Source organism: Oreochromis aureus, linkage group 15 (genome assembly GCF_013358895.1).
Source record: "Oreochromis aureus strain Israel breed Guangdong linkage group 15, ZZ_aureus, whole genome shotgun sequence".
Taxonomy (NCBI): Eukaryota; Metazoa; Chordata; class Actinopteri; order Cichliformes; family Cichlidae; genus Oreochromis; species Oreochromis aureus.
In genome coordinates, this window is record NC_052956.1 from 27,609,089 (window position 1) to 27,631,936 (window position 22,848).

Sequence of the window (22,848 nt, forward strand, 5' to 3'; positions counted from 1 at the left end):
TATAATTTAATTTTCTCTGTAGCACTTCATGGATTTCATAAGCAGCACACCTTAGTTGTTCATACAAAGCATAAAGATAAAAAACAATATATACAGTGTTATCTTCATTTTAGATGTCAAAAAGTATTTGCGGCTCCCAGTGTTTTCTTTTGCGTGGAAACCGGGTCCAAATGGCTCTTTGGGTGTAAAAGGTTGCAGACCCCTGGGCTAGGCTCATTCAATTTTCACCGGGAGAAAAAGTGATTGTATTACTCTTTTCTTCTGGGTCAAAGTTACTCACAAAGTAGCAAGGACCCTTCGTGGTCACTTGGCGAGTGGGGGATGTCAATTATAAAGTGGTCAGGATAGGGGAGGGGCCACACAGGTATATCACCTCAATCTCCAGACTTCACCACTCTGTACAGTTTGTACCATTTTGTCACATTAAGTTTAAGGTGCTCCATACAGTAGCGCAAATGGTCGTGGTCGATTTCCCCTCCTAGGTCGGGGGCAGGGGGAGTAGGCTAGGCTGGATGACTTCCCGTACATAGTTTGGCGGTGGAGGTATGTGGCATGGGTGTGGTCTATGGCTTTGCTGCAGAGGACTGGTAGTGCAGTAGGGTCCGGGGGGCTGTGCCAGGAGGCTGGCAGAGCAGCTGGGACTGATTTGGTGATCATTCATGCTATTTCAGGGGCCATCTGGGATCGGGGGAGAGAGCGGCGCCAGGAACAAAGCTGAAAAGCTGCAGAGAGCAAATTTGGAAAAGCTGAAAATAAAACAGTGTGTACGTGTTGGTCCTTCATGTCACACTAGTGCATGTAAGAGACGTGATTTGAAAACTTACATCTTCTAATGTCATTTTTTTTTTTTTTTTTTTTTTTTAGCATATGGCAAAAATGCAAACCCAATAAAGCCTGGATTTTAAGAGGTTAACTATTAGCGTATGTCTTCTGAAAAACCAAAAATTCTCAGTCTGGTGACATTGACTGATCAGAGCTAACTGAAAATATTACAGGATGTACATGTTTGTTCCTATAAAGAGTGTTCAATAAAGAGAGTTCAATAAAAGGTACACTAATGTGATTTATGTGGTTGATGATGCTGATTCCAGTTAATGTAATAACAGTCGGTTTTCATCCTATTTAAATTAAAGTTGCCAGTTGGATTAGATTCTTTATTTATATCAAAGACAAATTCATACACATTCACACACACCCACACAGGACACTATTATGATTTACTATGAGGAGTGCATGTATTATTAGAAGTGTGCTTTGCTGGGTGTATGCCAAGCTTTATAAGCCACACTTTGTATAGCTACAGTGTTGTTAGTGATTCACCGGTATTAGAGACAATTTCCTGTATAGTTACAACTGTGAACAGAACTCAGCTTAAGTACTGCTTCATCCATCATCTGATCAAAGTGTTTATTGAGCTATTCTTTGGCTCAGTTCCAGTGAAGACAATGAAAAATTATATATACAGTATGTGTGTTCATGCTTGTCTGTAGTTCTAGACTGATATGTATAGTACAAACAGGCATATACATCTCCAGCCATACTAGTGTACATGTCACATTGTTGGGCAGCCTGAGTGTGAAGTACCTCGCCTCTGGGAAGTCTAAAACAACAAGAACATTCAGATTTATGCCTTCTGCATACACATGCACAGACACATACACACATGCGCATACACACACTTTTTCAGAAAACACTAGATGACAACAAAGCTTGAACCCTTTTATTGTAAACACCTCTTAAACTTGTCATGGGAACCCAGAGGCTAGTCCGAGAACTTGGAACCGAAAGGAGATTCAAGCACAAGAGGTAATGGTAAGGTTTCAACGAGTTTATCTTACTGGAACACAGGAAATAATGGCAACACAAAGGAGGGATCCTTGGCACGAGGAGAGCGGGTCTAAACTGTGGGCAGAGGGAGAGAGTGGTTAGAAAGAATTGCAGGGGAAACGAGACTGAAGACATGAGGAGTATTGGGAAGGAGTTTTACTTGGCGGATGAACCGTAAACAGTTCTGGGGGGAGGTGGCTGGCCAGGTGAGCTCCTAGACTGGTGAGCGAGAGGGATGATTCCAACCTCGTTTTCCAGTGATCCACAAGAGACAGTGGCAGGAGGGCAAGGAGGTGGAGATGATGAACGATGCAAACCTAAGGGGTGCGGCAACAAAGCGATGCCTGGTCGTGGAGATCAGCGTCCAGAAACTCCTGAGCTGCTTGTAGTAGAGTGATAGAGAAACGTCGCATCTAGAAGCAAAGAGTAGGAGTCGTTCACAAGGAACATGAAACGAGGTGACCTGATACCAACATAAGGTTAGCTGACAAACTGGCGAAAGAGAGATGGGGATGATGATCTTAAATACTGTAAACTGATTGCTTGTGGATCAGGAACAGGTGGCACGATGAGAGCTCCACCCAGGGCGAATACCAGGGAACACAGGGAGGGGATAGAAAAACACTGGAGCTCACCTGGACCATGACAAAACCACATAATATAATTTAGTTCATCTCTGTGTGTTTCACCAAGTCAACAAACTGGACAAAACACAAATTGGGAGAGCGTATACTAGATTATAGAGTTAATGATGTGGGTTTTTTGGCTTCATTAGGTGGCCCATGGTCACGGGCTCTGGATAGTAGGGGTGCAACGATACACAAAATTCACGGTTCGGTTCGATACTTTGGTGTCACGGTTCGATATTTTTTCGATAAAAAAATGTTCATGCCTTTTTAATTTGTCATTTATTAAAATTATAAATATATATTTTAACTCAAAAGTACAGTTTTTAAATTTAATGTTGCTGAAACAACAAAATAATAAAATAAATAAATCTATCAGATCGAGAAATCACTCATCTTTGGAAAAGAGTTTATTACAGAGAAAGGGCTCTTTCCAAAATAAAAGCTATACTATACGCTTCTTCTGGGCTATATTCTCAGCAGCATATTAAACATATCAGGTCCCCATAAGGAGAATCATGTGCTAACGGCTGTCTAAATGACTCGGGTAAAGTTTGTAGCATGTGTGCTTGTTGTTTTTGTCTGCTTCCACTTGTCTTTGCACTAGGATGATGTCGGCGTAAATGTGCAGTCATAATCGTTGTGTTCCCACTAGTGCTGTCAGCGTTAATCTCGTTAAAATGACACTAACGCCATAACGCGGCAAATCTCCATTAACGAGTTACAGCAGATCGCCCCGTGCGTGGGGCTGGACAGCATCAACACGTTAATGAGCTAACTGCGCTAACGCACTAGTTCCCACCAATGTAATTAAGCATTACGTGGCACATCCGACATACTGTTTTACTTTTGTCCATGACGCGCTTACCATCAGGGTCATGCTTCACATAAAAACCAAAACAGTTCCAAACGTGGATCTGAATGAGGGTGGGTGAGGTTCAATTTCGGGTAGTGTTGAGGCAGTTGCCATGTTGCAATGAGCTTAGCTTCTGTCTTGCTAGCTTGCGCTGCGCTCAGTGGATCTGCACTCGACGGGGCAGCCTAGGCGGAGTAGTCGAACGCAGATCCACTGGGCGCTCAACACAGACAGCATCGTCAGAAGAAAAGTTGATAAAATAAATTAAAAATTTTGTATTGTTCGATACATATGCGTACCGAACCGAAAGCACTGTATCGAACGGTTCAATATCGATACAAGTATTGTTGCACCCCTACTGGATAGTGACTGGGAAGAATGAGATTGTCGATGAAAACAGTAGAAATGAATTTCCTCCCTTAGCAATAGGTATAATGTGTTCATTCATTTGAGAGAGACTCAAGTCAGAGCCACTACCCAAAAGGAACCAGTTGAGGTGGTTTGACATCTGACTAGTACACCCCATGGTGAAGTATTCAAATCCAGGGTTATTATTTTTCTATCTTTATAGGCTTTAAACTTTGGATCCATGCCACCATCATTTAAAGGTGACATCAATCAGTCAGTGAGTGGTGGTGTGGCTATTTTTACAGCCTTAAAAATATATTATGCAACCGAGTTTGAAAATTTAGTTTAAATGGGCCACCTAAACCTTGATGGCATTATGCAAGCTCAGCTGACACGTAAGATAAATAAGAGTGCAGTATTACCGTCAGCTCAGTTCATCATAATGTTGAAGCAACATAATACTACTGACAGGTGACAACGACTTCTTCAGCAAATAGCACAACATGTTTCTGCCAGTGGGTTCTGAATTCATGCTCCCAAACCCACCTACTCCACAGCTTATGTTCGCCAGCCAACAGATCTGATTGGACATGAACATTTTAACTTATGAGGCACCACATAACTTGAATGTGATAAGAAATTTCAACAGATTATTTAGTGAATGCCAACATAAATAATTTCAAGTACAAACTACAACAAAAGTCCATTACCACCATGTCTGACACTACTACAGGTCTTATTAACAGAAAAACGTCACAATTACACAATTACAATTAATCTACTTCTTAAGGTAAAGTGTCTCTCTCCTTGCTTGAGTTCATCAAGCAAGATTTTTGTTACAGCAACACTTTGTATATGGCTGGGTAATTTATTAAAGCAATTTATAGACAACAGCCTGTGTTTTTTTATGGGTTTTTTAATAAGATTTTCAATGAAGTACATCACTTTCTCGTGTATTTTGATTACAGTGAAGATTTAATATTGGGTGGGCCCCATGGGATTTTCTGTTTTTTGTTTTTGTTTTTTGTTTTTTTTAAATTGGCCACTTTACTCTTGACTTAAGGAATGGCTAGTCTACTGTAAATGAGACATCATGATGCATCATGATGTGTAGTTGAATCTATATCATCCCCATGAAATTGCATGGTATTTTTGCAGTTACTCTTTCCAGTGTCAAAATCTTGTTTCCAAATGGAAGCAGAATTTCATCATGAGCTTCAGGGAGAAAAAAGTCAACATTTCTGCCTTTTTTATTAAGCATTTTACCTCTAGCATCACCTTTTTCATTTGAAAACATTAGCTCTATTGCATCAAGCATAGAGGTCTGAGAGAGGGTGTGTCTTTGCCCTGAAATTTATGGAGCAGGTCAGTCACTTTTTTTGTCTTATTAAACCTCAGAAAAAATTCTTCCCACTCCAAGTTTTCAGTCACAATAAACACTTGCTATGTGACTTTAATGTCAGCTGTCTGAGCCATAGTCACAATTAAAGACTTCAGGTATCATTCTCAGGACATCATGGGCCATAATTTCAGTTATCTTGTTGAGGATATCATGAGATAGCCATTTGTTCTCCTTATGAACTGATCGTATCTGAATACATAAACTTACCATGTGGATTAAGTTGGATTCTGTGTCTGTTTTCCTTTAATCTGTCAATGCAAAAGATACTGAAGAGAGGACCGAATAGCTAAGAAAGTGATTGTAGCATCCACCTTATGTTTGCTGACAGATAAAGAAGCAGCAACGTTAACATTAGTAGCTACAATTATGCTAGCACTTGGGTCCAGATATGGCTTGCTCAAGTGCTTTAGCCCAGTTTGAAAAGCCTACTTTAACAAAGGTGAGATCATGTCTCGATCAGTATCAATGCCTGTTGGTAGCATTCATTCATATTTTTAGCTGTAGTCCAAACCTAACAAAAGACTGTGTTTTTTCATAAAGTTAAAGGCTATCCAGGGGAATTTCATTTTCCCGCTAGCTTGGTAAGTCCTTTCCTTCTTCCATCTATCCTCACTGCTGTTGTGTCTGACGTTGTTGTGCTGCTGGAGGCACTAGTAGAAACTGAACTGGTGGAGCCGTGAATGCTGCATTAGGAACACAGGTAAAAAGTATTAATTTGGTGACAGTGTCGTCTGTGTAATTGATTGGTTGCTAAAATTTGGAGCAGGGGACTGACCATGAAACAATCAATCATTTGATCCATGTAGCAGTACCGAGTTCCTATATCAAAGCAATCTAAATCTAACCTAGAGGTATTGGCAGCTATGCTTGTAAACTATAGTCATTTTGTGACAGGAAAAATCACATCCCTTTGTTGGTATGTCCTCTTTTCACCTTTTTGTCCTCAGTCTTTTGTATGACTGGGTATTTTGAATAAGTTTCATATAAAAACCTACTTACTGAGAGTCACAATAACAAAAACAAACGGCATCAGTGATAACCCTAACACTAACCCAAACTCTAACTAGGAATTAAGTATATGTTATTTTTGTTTTTTAATGGATTGATCTTCCAAGTCCTGGCAATCAGGTCAAAGATAATAATCATTCCAGCTCATACATAAATCAACAACTATTTGATTTTGTCTTTCTCCAAAAGTTACTGTTGGAGTCAAATTGTTAAATTTTGTCATTGTGTTACTTAAATTTGTAAGTCTTAGTTCAAACAGCATCATCAAAGACATTCTTTTGTTTCTATTACCCTCCCCAGCCTGTTGGTGGGGGAGGCTGTAGTGTTTTATAGGGACACATCCTATGTGAGGGTTCTGTTTCTTATTTAGTGAGGATGTTTTACTTCCTGCCTTTATGACCTCCCCTGTGTTTGTGTATGGTGAGACCGTTAGAGGGGTTAAGCCATTTACAGGGTGGGGGAGATGATCCTTTGGTGAGCAGGGGTGTCACACAAACGCACCCCCAAACACAAACACACACACTCACACACACTCGCGCACATGCATACATGCACACCACACACACACACGCAGTGTTTTAACCTTTTGTGACCATAGGGGGGGTTTACAATGGGTGGTGCTTGTATTCACTGTATTCAATAAAAAGGCTGCAAGGAAGGCTGTTTTTTTGAAGTTGGCTAGGAGACACGTGAGGAGTGTTCAGCTCCAAGAGCCTGGTTCCAACCAGCCTCCCTTGCTAGCAAGTAAAAACCCGTTAAAGCTGTTCATCTTGCTTCCTTGCTTCGTTAACGGGAATAAGTTTCTAAACTAGCAGGGCCTGTGGAAGCTCAGACCCAACAGTTACAGTTAGAGTTAGGATTATCACATATGATGAATTAGACCTCTAATGGTTACATGTTTTCATTTATTTTTGAATTGTATTACTGACAAAGCATAAGGCACAAGAAAATGTTTCTGAAAGACAAATGAAATCCTTCACAAGTGATGCCATGTGTTGCAAAAGTTAGTGGAACAGAGCCCATTTTTGCTACTATTGGACTTTACACAAGTGGGAATCACTGCCTACTATTCACCATGCACTACTATTCAGCAGTACCTTAACCAACCAACCTTTGTTTCCAAGTTTCTCTTTATTAATCTAACCTCAGACATTTCTCTCTAAATTTTGTCCTTTTGCTCTGCCTATCACTCTCTCTACCCTGCTATCCAATCCTGCCTAGCCCGTTTTTCTCTTTCCTATCATTTTCTCATATTTTCTCTGTCATTTAATACAATGGAGCCGGGAACAAAGGCTCCTCTGAGAGCTGCCGATCAATTTCCCAGCCCTCGAGTATTGAATTGTGTCTTTGTGTTTGGGTAATGCGTCACAGTCAGCGACCTCTCTTCTGCCACTCGACTCAATGTTTTGCTGGAAGCTATTGCGGCACCTTACCCTCAGCAGTCTTTCACAACCTACTTCATCCTCCGGCACCACTGACACATTCAATTAAGCAAGCATTATTGCTATGAGGGAATTACACTTTAATAATGAGATATCTTATGGTATTACAGCTTGAGAAAATATCTCAGAACCCTATTAATAATCTGGGCGGGCAGCGTGAAACGGTCCTCCCTCAGCTTCAGCTGAGACTCTTAACCTGCTGTTAAGCTGCTCAGCGGCCATAAGCATAAGGTTGAGGTTGTTCATGTCAGCTCCCTGCTGTGCCGAAGATATATTATAGTTCCATAGAGTAGTGCTAAAACTGTACATGCTTATTCTACATTTCTATGCTACTGTTACAGATTCTGTTTCTCTTGAATTTCACAGGGGGGGAAAAAAAAAAAAAAAAAAACAACAAAAAAAAACAAAACACTTTCAAACATGAGGTTGTGCTTTGCATTATAATAAGACTATTAAGACTATTATAATAAGACTCTTTCATTAGTCTTTAACACCAGTAACGTATGTAGATTTACTGTGGTGAGTGTACATGTGCACACAGTATATAAATATCTGTGCATCCATCAATGGATCAGGAAGATAGGCATCCAAGACAAGCTGTCAGCATCTAAAGAAAAGAAATCCTACCTGTTAGGGTTATATTTTTGGATTGTCATTTATGTTTAGAAACATATAATCATATATGCTTAGAGGTATATAATCGATTGTATAATGATAGAATGTCTGATCCTTAGTAGTCTGCAAAGGCTCTGTGTGCATTCCAGAGTGCTCTGGTATATACACACACACACACACACACACACCCCCTAAGGTCATGAGAGAGGTAGTACCTTCTCTCTCTGATTTATACTATGGGAGGACACCTACTCTGTATCTGTTTTAGTATAAGTGCCTGTTGTTTAGGTGGCCATTCCTAAAGTCAATTTACAAAAGACCTGAAAATAGGTGTTGAGGCCTGTAAAAAACAAAAAAAAAAACAAAAAAAAAAAACAAAACACACCTTACAACCAGACTTCCTTTTGCAACCAGAGGAGTCACTCCCTGCAGGACATTAGAAAGATTTCATGTTTAGGGCACTTGACCACTAGTATCACTTTTAAGTCTCAGAAGCTCCATTCATTTTTACAGTCTATGGTTGCAAAGGATGGTTATTTTAAAGAATTACACGAATTTATGTAGTGAATAAAAATGAGATTTTTTCAACACTGTAGAAAATTGTAAGGTTTGTAAGGTTGTTGTTCTTGTGGCTTCTCCTGTTTGTTGAGAAAAGGGACAGATTAAGAAGTCTTACTGAGCTACTGCATGGCACGTGTTTGCTTTTATTATTCAGTTGCAGTTAAGTAAATACAACAGTCCTCAAGTAGCTGGAGTCAAAGCAAGTGCACAGAGAAAACAACTCTACTTGTGTGGTTTAAAAAGAATGACCAAAGGGAAAAAAAAAAAAAAAAAAAAAAATCCCCCACTAGCAATAAATAGATAAAATATCTCCATGCTTTCATTCACATAACTCTCTCTCCTATTGTGTGTGTGTGTGTGTGTGTGTGTGTGTGTGTGTGTGTGTGTGTGTGTGTGTGTGTGTGTGTGTGTGTGTGTGTGTGTGTGTGTGTAAACAAGTTTTATACATTTTTGTTCCAGGTGGGAGTAACACTCTTTTGCTCTTACTTATTACACCATGACTCAGACTGATGGCTTGATGTTGGCACACACACACACACACTACCACAAATGCTTTGAATATAAAATATAATTCTAAAAAGACAACAATTATCCAAATACATTATTATTGGTCATTACATCAATTATTGATTTTTCTTTTTCTTGTTTTTTTTTTTTTTTTTTTTTTTTAAATGCTTGCCTAAGTAAAAACAGTGGCTGCTTGTTCAGCTCAGGAGGTAGAGCAGGTCATCTACCAGCCACAAGGTCAGCGAATCACCCCCCCCCCCACATGCCTTTTAGTTGATGTACATGATACAGTACATAAAACAGTATAGCAAATTGAAACAATAGAAATGACTGCAGTTCATTTAATGCAGTTATTTGCTTGAAGTTAGGTAGAGTTTATTTGCTGGCCGTTGCATTGGTTTTGTTTGTGTTTTTCTACACAAGCACTGAGTTATTGTGACAGAAAACTAAATTAAACTGGACAACTTGTTTCTTAGATCTGTTAGGGTTCCAGGGAATTTGGCAAAACTAGGCTCAGGGAGCCCCCAGTCATCTGGAAATGTTGGCAATATATTAGAAAACCTAGAGTTTCAGTTACAGTGGTCCTGCTCTTTGGAAAAAGCTGCCTGTTGACCAGAGTTCAGTTATGACGGTGTCAACTGTCAAACTGTGTTTGGTTGCATTTTGTAGTTTCTGTTAGCCATATCTACCCAAACCAACATATCTGTCACCATCTCCCGCCCCTCATTCTCTTAATCACCCCAAGGGTGCTTAAGAACCACCTTGTCTCTATATAGTCTGGAAATCAGGCTCTTCATTGCTTTTTCTGGATTTGTTTGCATATCCTGTTCCAACGTTTTTGCCATCTCATATTCGAGTATTCCCAGTTTGTTTAAAGAGTCGGCCCTGGTCACATATCAACTTACCTGCCAAAGCCGAGCTGGTTCATTCTCCCTGGAAACCTATTCCTCCACCACCAGCCTGTCCTCTTTCTTTCAGCACTTCCAAACCCATGGAAACCAATGCCCCAGAACAGGGCAGTGACTAGACTAAAGCAAAACCTTAACTGTGAGAAACTAAAACAGATTCAAAGGAATAAAAACCCTGGGACTAGAAACCCAGAACACAAAACAAAAACTTGAGACGGAGAACACAGAACAGGAAAACAAACAACAAGGTACAGCCTGAAACACAGGGAATAACAAGCGGAAGAAATGCAGACAGACTAGCAACAAACAGAGGAAAGCACAGGGCTTAAATACACAGGCAGTAACGAGGGAGTGAGAAACAGGAGGGAAACACAGCTTGGACTAATTAGACATCAAGACACAAAGGCGAAGCAAAACTAGATATGCTGCACACAGGAAAAGGACTAGTGATGGCCAAATGAAGCTTTCTGAATCACTGAAGCTTGTATTGAAAAACGGTTCATTACTCGAAGCTTTTCAACACAGTCCTCTCCGGTGACATCTGGTGGCGAAAATTATGAAGAGCAACTTGAATCTGCAAAATTAAACGGACTGCTTAATTATCACTGCTCACTCCACAGAGTGGAGTTCTCTCTGATATTGGGCCACCGTTGCGTTGCTTTGAACATGGAATTGTTATTTTTTTCCTCGATTGGGGGGCTGAAAAATTTGTAATGCTTATTTGCTTAATACATTTTGATCAATAAACTTTCCTTATGAAACATGCACCATGGTGTGGCCTTTCTTTGCTTATGACTCCTTGATGTTGGTAAATACAATAAGTGAGCAATATATATAATATACATATGATAATGTACAGCACACTATGGAGTATGCCCCTGCTGTGAAGTCCTGCCTCCATCTACTTGTGCATTTAATCACTGGACAGCTGGACAGGTATGTTCATACAAACTGTTAGATTATGCCAATTGTCCTATCCATATTTTTGACCTAGGGGTAGGATTGATTGTGAACTGGAAAGAGAAAATGCTTAGGGGGCTGAGTACGGCTGGGTATCGTCACTGATTTGTAGAATCATTTTGATTTGATACAGGATCCGATTCAATTTGATTGGAATCTGGAAGGTTTTGCCTCAGACATATTACAATTCTGATCATTTATCAGTATATATCCATATTTTTGTATCTATTAAAAGAAAGCTGACACTAGTGAGACTTAATTAGAGATGTAAACAGAGAGTTATGAAACCTGCAGCTTCAGAAGCCAGCGGGGAAAAAAAGGTAAACACAGCGAACCCCGCGACACATCAAAATTTGATTCTGATGCGTCCGGGTCCGTGCTCTGTGTTTACGCTTGTATGTTTTAGCTGTTTGGTGTTTGACGAAATTTTGTGAGGTTTAACCTGAGATGCTGGCATTTCACGCAAAATAACATTTAATTTACAAATCGCCTCAGGAGTTTAATGAATCAATATCACTTTATTCAATTTAGAATGGATTGTAATCAGAAAAGCGATGATCAAAACCCACCCCTAACCATGAACTTGCAAAGTAAAAATATGATCTATGTAAGGTAGCCTTTTGTTATTTTCATTTAAAAGAGGATTAGTTTTAATGTGCGCTGGCCGAGTCTGTTTCTTTTCTTAGAAATAATTTCTCCTGCCCAAGAGAAAATCCTCTCGCGTGGAACAGAAGCGGCTGTGGAGTGCAGGAACTACACTGCAAGTTGGTAGATATGCCAACTTATGGGTCCTGCAGACTATCACCTAAAACAATAAACAAAACGATTTTCTAAAATGTGTAGCAATGTAATTTACGTATAGTGTCAAATACATTTTTTTAGTCTTTATTAGCTTTAATTCACATGGAAGTATTTCTAAAGTCATATGCTGTAATGATATTTACATTATGAAAAGATGATTTTGGACATTTCAAGTTTTTCACTTCTGCAGATAAAATAAATTGAGCAAAATCAACTCAAAATCCCGTGAATGATTCACTTCCTTATATCCATTTGAATCAGGTACCAAGCAGTTACGCGCGTAATGAAGCTTCGGACGCCACTGGTCACGTGACTTTTGCCAAACGAAGCAAGCCTCGACACAGTGCTTCTGAACCAGTGTGTTGTTTTTTTCGACACACGCTCCGGAGCGTCAGCTTCACGCGGGCCATCACTAAAATGGACTATCCAAAAGACCAAACTCTGGAACACACTATATCAAAATATATTAAATAGTCCAAACATAAACACTGGGTCACCAGACCCAGCACCATGACACACAAATAGAAAAAAAATGCATAAAATGATGGATGAATTTTTAAACATAATATACCTTATGAGTTTATACCCTAAAATTACCAAAAATTGTACTGTGCCACTCTCATGGATGACATATTCACAAGTGGCATGGAAAATAATATAATAAGTGGACTAGTGATACCATCTTCTAGTTTTTGCAGTTTATGGTAGGACCTATAAGATCCATGAACTGGACAGAAGAAGAATACAAATTGGTAAGGTCAGAGGAATCAATCACTCCTTTTAAAAGTGATATAATGACCCAGGATTAAGAGAAATATATAAGATAGAAGATGTCCATAAAAGATGTCAGTGGTACATATTACAGGTTACTTGGAATAGCTACATTGTTATATAATTAAAAGGAAACAGTCTATAAAGCTCGAGTGTTTCAAAGTGTTTCAGTTTGAAACAATAGCTTCCAAACACATTTCAACTTCAGTGTGTCTGCACACACATGTTACAGAACGTTTACAATATTTTTAAATAAGCAAGTTATACTGGCTGAAGTAAAAAGGTTTCAATTGGTTAAATGACAGAGGGAAAGGTTCCTGTTTCAATATCTCCACATGACACCTATTTAGCTGCTCTTACCTCACTTCCACTGGGATTATGCATGTGTCCGTGTGTCAGTGTGTGTGTGTGTGCTGAACGTGTCTCAGCAGGATCTCCATTTTGCTCTCAGTGTTGTATATCCGGTGTTGGAGGAAGACCTTTAGATTAGCTTTTAACCAGCTCCACATGGTTCCAGCGTGTAAATATTAACAACCTCAGCAGGACACAACAGCCGGACTGACATCCACAGACTGTATGTTTTCATCAAGACTGTTCCAGTCACAAAGTTCAAATCTAATCATCATTATGCGTAAGTGACTGGAAGCAAGAAAGCTTTTTTACTGTTAGGTATTTCATGGATTAGTTTAGGTAGCCAGCGAGTAGCATCACGCACCTACTGTATGATATGCCCTTAGCAGAGATTTCAAAAGTATTTGTTTAATATATCCCCAGATGTATTGCTATACTTGCCTTTATTTTATGACCATACCCTTCTTTGTTTTCTTCCTCTTCATATTTAGGCTGATATTGAATACATTCAGAAACTGAAAGCAATTACAAGTTGGAGAACAGGAAGAATATTACTGTTGTTCCACAGAACTCAATGGGCAGTCTGAAAGTCATTTAATGCGAGATCAGGGACACGTCCTTAGAAATATCCAGCAATGACAGACTTGTCCCTAGTAATATTTCTACAAAAACTAAAAAACTACTAACTATTACCAGTGCTCCTGTGTCAGTTAACAATCCTACTTGAATGGTAAATGACTTTTTTTTTTTTGTCTTATTGACTACTCAGGGGGTGTCCAAATTCATTAGATGCATCATCCTGAGGACGCATTTGAAGACCGATTACATCACAGCGACGTGCCGAAGGCTGTCCAAATTCGTAGACTCCTCCGAATGCAGCTGACAAATGCGTCCTACTTCTCCCCGAATTTGAAGGATGGGTCGGGTGTGTCCTTTGTGGCCCACCATATCCCAGAATTCATAGCGCGGCCCAGCCAAACTCCAGTTTCCAGCAATGGCGGCCGCTACTAAGTTTTAAAATTCCTCTTATTAATCTTTCTGGGTCACAAAATAAACTTTTAGCATATTTTCAGGTGAGAATGTGGGTGTGTAAACTTCAAATATCTGCTCGGTTTATCAAAATATCTCATATTTGCCAAAGTGCTTCAACGTTTTCGGAGACGTCTGTTACCCACCATCGCGACAGCTAGCCGGGAGCTCGAGGGTCACTAGAGCCGCCGAGAACAGCACCAACTCCCGCGGACTTTCGCTACTCAGGTTAAACGTAATATATAAGTCACTTAGACAACCTAAAAATGTTATTGTTTGGCTTTCGTCAGTGTTTTATTTGTTTGTGAGTAAATCGGTTTGGCTGAGATTGAAGTTATTAGATTAGATTAGATAGAATAAAACTTTATTAATCCCTCGGGTGGGTTCCTCCTTGGTTTTCACACAGCTGAATAAACGTCAAACAGAAAACTGATTAAACAGAAGTGTGAGATGGTTGAGAATTTACACCAGTGTCCTGTTATATTTTAGATAGCAAGGAGCAGACAGCCGAGTTTATTAAACTCCACCGAGACAGCGGTGACGCAAATCAGAAGGCTAGACCGTCCAATTTCACAGCCGTTTACTTCCAGCCTACCTTCTGAGTCGTGTCCAAATTCATGGGCTCCATCCTTCTGAGGACCCGGCTTTCGCGGTCTACATGGTCCAGGCCCTTCAGTCTACATTTGGCCCAGTCACACAGACCTAGTAACCATTTGGCTGTAACCTGGCAACCACTAGTTACTAGTGGAAAATGAGTACTCCCCAACTGGTTGCCACTGGTTGCTGAACGTTGCTGGCAGTCACTGTGAATTCAATTGCTAATCCCAACAGCAAGTTGCTAGGGAAAAATTAGTTATAAAATAAACAACAACCAAAGAAACCCTTTGTAGTAGGCTGTAAAAGTGCTTTTTGATTCCTGTAAAACAGGGCATTTTAACATAAGTAACTTGAAAAGCCAGCCTCAAGTGGTCGTTAGAACTGCACTTTTTGGCACTTCTGCATTGACTTTATTTTCTTGTAAATTTCCAGGCTGTTCTCATTACGAGGGCATAGAAAATGCTGTTTTCACATGACTGCTTCTACTTTTAAGTGCCTAAACACCAACCAGTAACTGAAAGTGAATGTAAAAAGCAAGAACAACAAAACTGAACTAAATGCATAACAAAAACATTTTTTAAAAAGGGTCATAAACCGAGGTCTTCTGACTAATAAACCTGCAATTAGCTCACGCTAGCATCACTCCTTCAACCCTTTAGTGCAGACTTTGAAGAGCTCTGTTGTAAAATTATTGTTTCCCTATGAAAAATACTGGTCCAATTTAAAGGCAACAACACACAGAAGACATCTTTGGCGGAACGGTAAGATCTGGCAAAACAACACTGACATCAACATATTTAAAACCCTGGGTTATGTTGGCAGAACACTGTTTTAGTGGAGGTATGAGAACTTGGATATTCAAAGTTTTGTTTGAAAGTGGGAAAAATCTGTTTCTGTTCACTCTTCAGGGCAGTGAGAATGCATCATTGTACATCTAGTTAGTTCCAAACCCCAAACATCTTCAGTTCAGCTGCTGTTGCATCACTATGCACCATCTGCTGCATTTTAAATGATGCTCTCAAGGCTTTTTGCATCGGCTGTGTTCTTTTTCAGTGAAGCTGTGTCACACAGCCTCCAGCTAAATAAGATAAGGCTGAAGCAGAAGCCTGTGAGTATCTCAGCAGCGTTATCAGTGCTATAACACAGGGAGCAGTGACACCCTCAGAAATTAATCATAGTTGCTCGGATGATGAATTCTAATCGAGGGTGATAGCAAGATTAAGACCAGGTTATATTTCAGTTCGCATCATGGATTAATGCTCCTAAAGGGACAGAGTGTAACTTTGTGTGGTTTTGTGGTAGTACGTGCCGTTTGGCTGTGTCTCCTTTGTCTCACTGGACCAAAACTTGTCTCAGTTTTTGGTGTTCATTGTCAGTTTTTACAGGGGATTTTTGTTGTTTGTGTTGCCGTTTTGTTTTGTTTTTTTATACATTTGTGGTTTCCACCAACAGGTAGAGCAACACAATGTCTAATCAAATTACTTCACTTAACTCTTTTTTAGTTAAGCTAACATCTCTTACATAAATGGGTTTTTTTGCCTGTCTTCTTTAGATTAAAAAAATGTGAATGTTGTCAGAAGAGGACAAATGGAGGGCAAAAAGCTTAAACTTAGCATAATGTCAGTTCAGCTAGACAACTTGGAGTTGTCATAATCTTGAGAAACACCTCCATACAGAAACTGTCTTATGTGGGGAACAGGGTAATGTATGATGCTGCACAAAGACTATAATGTCAGCTACTGTGTTTGAAGTCACAGCATCTGTTGACTTTGATTTAAACCCCCTCTTTCTTTGTCGTACAATTTCTTTGTGGATTTCATTTAGGATTCTTTGAGCCTATTCACAAATCACAACCGCAACATCATATTCAACATCATGCCATCATACTCAATCACATTTGTCATTTGGTTGTAGCGCCTAGATGTTTTAATTTTGCTCCCCTGTGCAACGTTCCATTTCCTCTGTCAGTTCATGAGCCAACCCACAACACTCACACATCCGCATAATGTTTTTCAGCATACAGCTCAAAATATTGCACACATCATTTGTTCTGCCATGCCCGTATGCCAACGGTTTCCATTTTTGTAGCTTTAAAATAAAATGAACAGCTGCCCACACCTCTTTCCAGAAGAGAGCTGTCATTGATACCCCAGTGATAATGAGATAGAAGAAAAATGAGCATAGTCCTCGAACACTCTTTGCTGTGGCTGTCTCCTTTGTTGCCATTATATCTGTTCAGCAACTGCAATTAAATGAGATGATAACTGCCTACTCAGCCTGCTAGTTAGAGGAGGAGACCGCCTACTTATGACACCAGCTGATAGCAGCCATTCACTGGACTGATAACGTCCTAAATTTTTGGAATATTGTATTCAATCATCAACAAATCCTCTGTTTATGCTTACTTGAAATATAAACATGTTTTGTTTAAATTTGGGAAAGGAATTAGGCCTTGTATGCGTGTGAAGCACTAACTGCTGTAAAAAAAAATCAATTACAATAAAACCCTCAGCTTAAAGTTAAAGCTCAGCAAACCAACACTCCAATTACCTTGTACGAGAAGTGGGAAATTGTTAATGCGTTTACTGCAACATCAAAGACATTTTTCTTCTCTTGTGAACCTGCTCTTTGGTGGATGTAGTGCATTAGTTCTGAGCCCACTGTGTAGTCTTTACCTCAGACATTACAGGGAGTGCAGAATTATTAGGCAAGTTGTATTTTTGAGGAATAATTTTATTATTGAACAACAACCATGTTCTCAATGAACCCAAAAAACTCATTAATATCAAAGCTGAATGTTTTTGGAAGTAGTTTTTAGTTTTAGCTATTTTAAGGGGATATCTGTGTGTGCAGGTGACTATTACTGTGCATAATTATTAGGCAACTTAACAAAAAACAAATATATACCCATTTCAATTATTTATTTTCACCAGTGAAACCAATATAACATCTCCACATTCACAAATATACATTTCTGACATTCAAAACAAAAATCAGCGACCAATATAGCCACCTTTCTTTGCAAGGACACTCAAAAGCCTGCCATCCATGGATTCTGTCAGTGTTTTGATCTGTTCACCATCAACATTGCGTGCAGCAGCAACCACAGCCTCCCAGACACTGTTCAGAGAGGTGTACTGTTTTCCCCTTTGTAAATCTCACATTTGATGATGGACCACAGGTTCTCAATGGGGTTCAGATCAGGTGAACAAGGAGGCCATGTCATTAGTTTTTCTTCTTTTATACCCTTTCTTGCCAGCCACGCTGTGGAGTACTTGGACGCGCAGTGTGATGGAGCATTGTCCTGCATGAAAATCATGTTTTTCTTGAAGGATGCAGACTTCTTCCTATACCACTGCTTGAAGAAGGTGTCTTCCAGAAACTGGCAGTAGGACTGGGAGTTGAGCTTGACTCCATCCTCAACCCGAAAAGGCCCCACAAGCTCATCTTTGATGATACCAGCCCAAACCAGTACTCCACCTCCACCTTGCTGGCGCCTGAGTGGGACTGGAGCTCTCTGCCCTTTACCAGTCCAGCCACGGGCCCATCCATCTGGCCCATCAAGACTCACTCTCATTTCATCAGTCCATGAAACCTTAGAAAAATCAGTCTTGAGATATTTCTTGGCCCAGTCCTGATGTTTCAGTTTGTGTGTCTTGTTCAGTGGTGGTCGTCTTTCAGCCTTTCTTACCTTGGCCATGTCTCTGAGTATTGCACACCTTGTGCTTTTGGGCACTCAGTGATGTTGCAGCTCTGAAATATGGCCAAACTGGTGGCAAGTGGCATCTTGGCAGCTGCACGCTTGACTTTTCTCAGTTCATGGGCAGTTATTTTGCGCCTTGGTTTTTCCACACGCTTCTTGCGACCCTGTTGACCATTTTGAGTGAAACACTTGATTGTTCGATGATCACGCTTCAGGAGCTTTGCAATTTTAAGACTGCTGCATCCCTCTGCAAGATATCTCACTATTTTTGAATTTTCTGAGCCTGTCAAGTCCTTCTTTTGACCCATTTTGCCAAAGGAAAGGAAGTTGCCTAATAATTATGCACACCTGATATAGGGTGTTGGTGTCATTAGACCACACCCCTTCTCATTACAGAGATGCACATCACCTAATATGCTTAATTGGTAGTGGGCTTTCGAGCCTATACAGCTTGGAGTAAGACAACATGCATGAAGAGGATGATGTGGACAAAATACTCATTTGCCTAATAATTCTGCACTCCCTGTAATTTCACGTCTGCTCACCACAGCTAGTCCAAAGGCAGAGAGTAATAGCAGTCTGATAATGTCGCACATTGATCTTACCTATCTTCCTGGTAATAGCAGGAGCTGCTTTTATGGTCTGCAGAAATTTGTAGATATATATATATATATATATATATATATAGATAGATAGATAGATAGATAGATAGATAGATATATATGTACATATTAGAATAAAAATCAGTATGTCCCCTTTCACCACAATAACAACAAAGAATATTGTGTCAGTCGTCAAATTTGAACATACACCAAATCTTAGTGACCCTTCTAGGGTTAGGGTTGGTGTTCAAATGCTAAGCAGTTAAAAGATTGTCAGTTTAGTTGTTCTAGATGATTTCCTGGAGAATAAAGTGTAATTTAAGTCTAACTCTAGATGCTGGGCCAAATTACCTAAGGTGCTGTAATAAAACCTGGTGAATCACATGAAAAAATTGACTGATCTCAAAGTGATCACATGAAGATAACTCATATATTTAGAGACTACAACTCTCCCATATATGACAGGTATCCACATGCATTATTTAGTTTAGATGAGCAAATGAGGTTGTCCTGGTGGCCTTCTGTCAAAGGATCCTGCTTCTCATGGCTCCCTGTCCTGTCATCTGTCAAAGACAACAGCACCTGGCATACAAAATAAAGAAAAGGAAGTTGAAAGATATGACTTTTGCCAACTCTTTTCAAGAGGGCTGAAGCAATTGTGTTTCATCCATGTTTCCTAAAACAACTGAGGTGCAAGGTTAGCCAATGCCATGTTAGTGTTTTAAAACCTGAAGCTGCCATATTTAGATGACTGATAGATGATGTTGGGCCAAGTTTACTGTTAATGCTAGCAAGGATTGTTAACAAATTCCATTTATAAATTGTGCTAAACAGTGGAAATTAACAGACTCATAAACAATGTTCCCTCTAATTTTTCATGTGTCTGAGCGAACACACAAACTCCCTGAGCGATCCCTTGGACCACTGTGAGCGACATCAGACGTGTGCACTGTGGTCACACCAGCATCTAATCCATCCAAGTTACATGGTTTATTAAAATAATCAAATTACAGCATTTACATTTATGTTACACTACTTTTAATTAACTGCTTTAGCCCATTTACAATGAAAATGTAAAAAAAAAAATCTAGTCATTGACCTGCGTAGTATGTTAACACTATTGGAAGTAAAAATAACTTGAACTCCAATTTTGAAAACGCAACTTTCTTTTTTTTTTTTTTAAAATAAAGCTCTGACTTGTATCATGAGTCTGAGTCTGTGGTCTAGGAGAGAGTCCTGTAACTCTCTGTCTGCAAAATACAGTATATAATGACCAATGCTGGGCAATTAATTATATAGTTACTACTTCAAAAAAGTAACTCAGTTTGGCAAACAACAAAGTTTTTTGCAGCTATTTTTTTTTAAATGCAGCCAAGGCGTTTTTTTAAATAAACATTTCAAAATATTTACAGAACAATCAGCTGTTCTGCATCAAATTTGATGCCACACAAATTATTTATGCCACTCCAAAAAATAATTTCTGTCCACTATGAGATAAAGGAGAACAACAGCCTGATACCTGCAGGCCTGACAACAGGAGATGTATCACTCCTGTAACACCTGTAACATTCAGCAGTCGCCTCATTGTTCTGACACACACAACAAAACTATTGACTACACTACACACTAACTACACAAGATTTGCGCTAAACGTCGCAAATCTCTCACATCTCAAAACACCGCTGTCACTCCTAAAACTTGGGGATAAGGTGGCATCATTCTAATCCCATACGGGAGCAGCCACTCACTTACTGACTAGCACTGCAAAACAGAATTGTTGAAGTTTTAATTTTAATTTCAAGTCAGGTTAGATTGTTTTTGTGCGCAACGCAGATTTTCTGTGCGCAGAGACCGTGCCAGCAGTGCGCAATTGCGCACGTGCGCAGCTTAGAGGGAACATTGCTCATAAAACACTAGAGTTTCACTCACCAGATTGTAGCACAAACATCATTACACACATTGGGCCGAATTACTTTTAAAAAAAAATTACTTTTTAGGTAATTAGCGCAAGTGACGCCTAGCTGAGAGTTATTGTTTACCAGAGCCTGTTTTGGGAGTATAAAGCCAACGTTGGCGTTTTGTATTTCACACATTATGTGTCAAATGAGTCCTGTAGTCATTCCTAGATAGGTGTGTGCAACAGATGGCAACTAGCAGTTTCACCAAAGCCGTAGTCAAAGGTTTCCAAATTAAAACCAGTAATCCAAAATATCTGAGGCGATCCATAACAATGTGACACCACTATTTTTAGGCAGCTGAGCTAATGACAGCTACAAGGGCTGCAGGACCACTGACTGAATCAGACTTTAGAGTGTTTATCCAGAAGCTAATGAGAGTTCATGTAACTCCTGTTTTCATCACTGACTGCACTGTGGGTAGTGCAGAGTATAGATAGAAATGCATAAATTAAGCTAAATGCCCGTGTTTGTGTTAGAGACCCCATCATTATTTGTTGAGTGTTCACTCTTCATTAGAGAAAAGTGGAGGAGAGCTGCCCTGTGCACACTGGGAAATCAGAGCAGGTCTTACTGGTTCAAAGAGCCCAAGAATGAAAGTAATGAAACAAAGAGACACACTCACATACAAGGTGTTGAAGCACCTTTGCCAGCAATTCTCTATGAGTATGATGCTACAAGCTTGGCACCTGGGCCTATGTGCAAGCAGGGCTCAAATGAAGAGCTCCAAGTTAACAACAGTTCATTTATTTACAGTGACTCTTAATAACAGTATAGAAAGATCAAAACAGTGGTACAGTCCAGTCTCTGCGAGGACTTCCTCGAAATCCAAACAGAATCCAAATCTGTCCCAAATCCACACAAGAGCCAGCTCACAACACCATGTCTGGAAATCTCCAAGTAACCCTGGGCACAAAGACAGGCAGGTGAGAATCTCTGTTTTGCAGGTAAGAAAAGACAAAGACAAAGGTTAGAAGCCAGGCTGCACTAAGTGTTTCTCTAGAAACAGTCCAGCAAAGACTGACTCGCTGCTGCTTTCTTACGAAGCAGCCCAGACAAGGTCACCAGAAGAAGGTGTGCGATCAACGCCGGGTGTGTGTGAGCCAGAAGGCGGGAAACCAGACAGGTCCCAACAATGCCCATGAACCGCACACACACGCAGGGAAATTAGGAGAGTGGAGACATGACAAAAATAAACAGCACAATGGCAGTGAGGGCTGAGGGACAATCAGATTTTTGGACAGAACCTCTCAAGCTCAGGTTGGATGAGAAGTGATTAACTGGGTTCAAGTCTGGGCTCTGGCTGGGTCATTCAGGACATTTACTGAGGGGTCCTGAAGCCACTCCTTCTTTATGTCGGCTGTGAGCTTGGGGCCGTTGTCAATTCAATTTTATTTATAAAGTGCAAAATCACAACAAGAGTCACCTCAAGGCATTTTATATTGTAAGGTAGACCCTACAGTAGTACAGACCGAGATGAACTTTCTCCCCAGCCCTTAACAAGACACTAATCTTTTCCTATTTTTTAGGCGAAGTGATGCATTTGACAAAGGTGAATGTGAGAACTGATTCAGTGAAACAAAGGAATGAAACTCTTCTGAGGAGATATTAAAATTCCAAAGATTACAATGAAAATCCATGCAGTGATGGGCTTTTGTGCAGAAAGTGGGAGCAGTGGATTCTTCTTAGAATCTACTATCATTGCTGTAGTTTTGGATACACTGATATACAAAAAGGACGACTGACACCAGCCTGGGATTTTTTATGACGTCAGCATTATCAGGGTCCTCACTAATGAAAAAATAAATAAATGCTCTATAACCTAGTTGTCAGTGAACTTAGTAATCTTACACAGTGACTTTCATATGTTAGTTTTTAATACCATAAAAGAAGGATGCAACCATGAGGAGGCTTGGCAGAGGAAGAAAAGAGCATGTGATCTGCCATCTATCTTCATCAGTGAGAGTTAGAAAGATCCA

General features: G+C 39.9%; 1 long non-coding RNA gene across 1 annotated transcript; it reads right to left on the minus strand.

Annotated features, from left to right (window-relative positions):
• Positions 1–1,742: 1,742 nt before the first annotated feature.
• On the minus strand, positions 1,743–10,760 carry LOC120433305. The gene is made up of 3 exons (XR_005608481.1): positions 10,098–10,760; positions 1,988–2,240; positions 1,743–1,902 (listed from the first exon to the last, which is right to left on the minus strand). It is a non-coding gene; the product is annotated as an uncharacterized LOC120433305 (long non-coding RNA).
• Between the last annotated feature and the right edge of the window lie 12,088 nt (positions 10,761–22,848).